This window comes from Gracilinanus agilis, chromosome 4 (assembly GCF_016433145.1).
Source record: "Gracilinanus agilis isolate LMUSP501 chromosome 4, AgileGrace, whole genome shotgun sequence".
Taxonomy (NCBI): domain Eukaryota; kingdom Metazoa; phylum Chordata; class Mammalia; order Didelphimorphia; family Didelphidae; genus Gracilinanus; species Gracilinanus agilis.
The window spans coordinates 141,752,557-141,757,718 of NC_058133.1; positions in this window are offsets into that span (position 1 = coordinate 141,752,557).

Here is a 5,162-nt window from a genome sequence, read left to right on the forward strand (position 1 = left end):
TGAGATCTCACAAAAGTTGGCATCTAAGCACCTTGTGACGCAGATATTTTTCTCATTATGATTGCTTCAGCTTCAAAGGAAAGCATGGACCTTAGTCTCGTTCAGGCAGTAGATGCTGAAAAGTATACTTAATATAAAAATGACAAGTTCATGCATTATGCAGTGGAAGCATGGTTTCCTGACTATAATGCAGCTTTTCAAAATAAGCATGAAGGAGCATATGTGGCAAAGCCGAGGAATGTGGGTGCATCTGGAAAGCTTTTAAGGCGCCTTGGAAGTACAGCACAGACTTCACCCAGACCGTCAGCTTGTTCCATCTGGCCAGTTGCATTGGTGACACTGACCAGTACAAGAACAGACAAATCCTTCAGGGACTGCCTGCAACAGCTATATAATCTGTGAGTGAAGTCATTGCCAAACGGAAAAGTAGAAGGTTTGAGATTTGACCTCATCAATCAATATCTTCATAAAGCCATTAGAGAAAAAGACAAGCACATTGAAAAACATATGCAGTAGCTTTAAAGTGGAAAAATTGAGGTCTACTGTAAATATTATTGAATGAAAGAATACCAATGAAAACTGTATGTGGATCTTAGAGTTACTGTCCTTGAGTGATTTTCAAAGGAAACCTCATGTGTTTTTGCATCATAGAATCAACATTGGAAGAAAACTCAGCTCTTTCCATAAAATACCAGATTATCAGTATGATATTGGGAATTTTGTTTTATTTTGGATAGTAAATACATCTAATCAAGTCAGCAAATATTCATTGCATATTTTCTGTATACTGGGTGTTTCAGAGGGTATGTACAAAGAAGTATAATATACAGTACATGCTTTCAACACAACTCATTTATTTGGTCACCAGAATGGATTGGATGAAGAAATGGGTATAAAGAAGTATCTGTTCATGTTAATTCTGAAATGTCATTGCTGAAATCATCTAGAGTTCCAACTTTCTCAATTCCAAAGTCAAAATTTTAAAGTAGTATTGAAAATAGCCATTGTTTTTTGACTCGGTTTCTTTACTCTTAAGATTTTATGGAGTATTGGATGAGCAGTTATATTAAGGTGAATGACAAGGGAGTGAGGTGCTAATGCTTTGTTGCATGTTTTGCAGCCATCAAGCGTTTTTTGGAAGAGATATCGACATCACTGCTCAAAGAGGAATGATGACAACTGGCCAATGATGACAACTGGCCAATGAATTGTGTTCCACAGACATCACTACAGAATTGAAAGTTCTCAATTTGCTACTGCAGGGAAAAGGAAAAAAAGTGAATGGACTTGCCTAAGAAATGAATGAGAATCTGCTAAAATTTAGTTTGAGAGAAAAAACCTCAAAACACTAAATATTTGTCAAGTATTTAATATGGAAAGAACTTCATTTTTAATATAATTTCAAGCATAACTTGGCCGTTGTGCTATTGAAATGTTCCCCCCCTTTAAACTAATTCAAATTGTTTCCTATAATTCTTAAAACATACATTTCCCCAAGATACTTTAAAAATAGCACTGTTCTTTTTTTTACCTGACTGGACTTTGGTATACTTTTCCTGGAAATGATTGAATTTTAGACTCATCCTGGTCATTGTAAATTCTATAAGCAATGCCAGACTGCTAGTATTTTTATATTTGGCTACAAAATATCAACTTATTTTCTGATTACTAGATTATTTTCTTAAGTCATATGATATCGGAGTACGATATGAACAAGTATTTGTTTACAGTGAGGGTACTTATTTGTTAATCTCTTTTAAGATAAAGGAACTCAGTTCTTCAGTATCGTGGGAGCAGTTTCTATGCGTACCCCTCAATTACATATAGACTTTTACCAGGTCATGATACTCGCAAATGGATTTTTCACTGAAAGCAATAGGTCACATCAAGCAATAACACATTGAGCTTTATCTTTTATTCTTGAAATTTTCTGAAGCTTGTCTTAAAATAATTTTTATTTTGCTATATTTTTGATTAAAACATTCTTGAAATACTTGGATTTCTTCTGATGCTATCTACTTGCATATGTCATTTAATAAAAAAAAATCATTCAAGTAGATCCACATCTTATGTACTCTTTTCTTTGGTAGATCATTTATTGTCTTGATAAGTTGTTTCTGTGAGGATACGGGAAATAACTTAAGTAAAGTTAAAGAAAATTCTGAAAGTATAACATGATTCAAATACCTTCTTTTTTGCAGTGGCCATTTTAATGCACCAACATATCTAACATTGAATAAAATGCCATATTTACTGACAGAGTGACTCTCAGATTGAATAAAGATGTCTTTTAGTAGAAATACTGTGAAAAAGTACACTAATGATTTGAAGATAATTAAAACTTTGGTAGTTGGAAGGAAAAAATAGTTTAATTTTTTAAAGATTAAAAAAAAAAACTGACCGTGCATTGGCCTTGGGAATGGATTCTAACAAAGAGGAAGTCAGCATTGTTTTTCCCTTGATATTTCAATTTCCTTTCCTCCTTTGCCTTCATTTTTTTCTCTTAATCTTATGTTTGGCTCAGTATCTTATAGCAAGTAAAACTTGAGCTCTTTTTCTCCCCTTTGCGATGACAGTAATGTCATCTCTTTGTAGGCAATGATGAACTTAAAATGATATATTCTTCCTGGGAATATGCATTTGATTATGAACGCCATTTGCTTGATTTTTAGTGGACACACTAGGATTAAAAGTAAGAGACTTTAAATTTGCTGGTGATATTTTATTTAAATATGAAAAATGTAGATAGTTTTTATGAAACCAGAACATATTAACACATTCTTTATGAAAGTTTAGAATTTAAAACTTCAGAATTCTGATGAATAAGAAAAATAATATCAATCTGTTACTAGTATAGTATAAACTTTCTTCCTTAACCACTCTAGAGTATTTATCTTTGCTCAGAGAATCTGTATCATAATAAGCTTGATGGATTGTTGACCTAAAAATAGCCAGAGTAGTCAGTGTTAGTTAATATTTGTTAAACACATACTATGTATCAGGCGCTATGCACACAGTATTGTATATAACCCCGGAAAATGGTAGGAATGAATGACAATGTGAGTTGTAAGTTGATACAAATAGTTTAAAATCAAGAGACTGGTATAGTTAAAGGGGGGACTGGACTTTGATTGAAAAGACCTCAATTCTAGTTCCTTTTCATAACTTCTATGAGCTTGTTCTCTTTAAATGGGGTTTATACTTTCATTTATCTACTTTACAGGCCTGAGAGGATCAAATGAAATGTGTGTAGAATTTTGTAAACACAAAACTCTGAAAATACTTAGAAGTTGTTATTGTTAAATAACAGCTACTAGTTCCTTTTGCTAGCTTCTAATTGGAGATCTTTATATTCTAGATCTGATCTTTTTTGCTAGCTCTTTATAGCATTCTTTGTAATAAAAATGCTTTAATTTATCCTATGTACACAAATTAGACTGGTTGCAATCCATGTATTCGCCTCTATAGATTCAAATAATTTAGTATGCAGCTATTTTAATTTCTTGGTTTGTGGCAAGAGTTTCTTTGTTGACTGAAAAGAGAATCACAGTCACCCAACACCAGAAAATTATACCTTTTTTTTCTGAGGTTATAGGACTCATGACAGATTTTTTTCTAGGATTTTAGGTTGCTTTTTAAAATAAATCAATATCTTTAAAAGCTATAATTTCTCAAATGACATGGTTCTGTGAATTCTTAACATTTGAAGAACATCATTTCTATGACAGTAATACATTTAAAAACTGTGTTTATAAATGTATTAAGAAATGTAAGACCTTGAGTAAACACGCAAGTAAATAGTTGATGTGTAAAAAAATCAATTAGTAAAACAAATAACTAGATTAAGTTACTGCTGGAATAAGTTACAGGAATATTCTAATGCAAGTGTTCTCAACAATTCTTTACTTGCTATGAGATCTAACACCATGGCACCACAACCATAGATTGAGCATGACATTTTTAATAACTTTCCAATAATTCTTGAAATTCTAAAATTTCAAAATTGTGGCAAGAGCCAAAAAGATCAGTTCTAACAACAAAAACTCTTCATTGTAGTATAATTTCTATGTCATCTCTTATTTTACTCTCAATTATTAATCATTTATTAAATTCCTATTATGCACATATCTCCCTATTCCAAGTAACATGATATAAAAATCCAAAGACAGAGTACTAATGTTTGGAGTAATCATATACTAAGCATTACTCAGAACATAATTAATACAAGCAAGTATTGTTAAATGATAATGTCTGAATTGCTTACGTTTCATGAAAAGATAGTGGAGCCAGATCAAAGACTTAACAATTATTGAGGATCAATAATAGATATTCAGAGGCGTACAATGAAATACATTGTTTTATTTGCCAACTCTTTTAGGAGACTTCTTTCAGGAAGGACCAGATCTCGTTTATGTATTTCCCCTTCTGGTTGTATGTTATATCTTTTGTTTATTTGGAATAAAATTTGAAAAATATTGAATATTTGGAATAATATTTGGAAAATATTTGAGAAAATAATATGTAGGTTATGAAAGCAAAAACTACTTTTTAGAGCTCTGGGTTCTATTATAAGGAACATACTTTATGATCTGTTTTTCTCTGTGGGTTATATCATATGTGGAGGTTTGTAATTCAGTAATTTCATTTTAGTAATTAAATGGAGCTATATTATTAGTGTGAATATTTCCTCTTATAATTTGGGAAAATGTTTTATAAAATAATTTTACTTAAATTTACGTTTAACAATAATATTGTGGGTGTTCCTTAGCGTAATTTAATTAACATCTTTTATGAAAAAGGACACTATTATTTGACTTAAAATATAACCAAGTCTAAAATATTGCACTTTTTCCTAAATGTATTATACTAAAACTTTGAATAACTGGAAGGTTTGCATTGTTCTGGTTACATGGATGATTTGGTTATAAGAAAAACATTTTTTTTACTTTAACTTTTCGTTTGGAAATTGTTTCTAAAATATTTTAGTGCATGTTTCTGCCTTAAGAAACCAGAACATACTGAACTAATTCAGTCTCTTATTGATTGTGGAGTATCTCAAAGTACTTCAAATCATTATCCTAAATACTTAATTTTTATTTTACTATAGATATAGAAATTGGTGTGCATACTTATTAACCCTAGGTAATTACCTTTACAATATC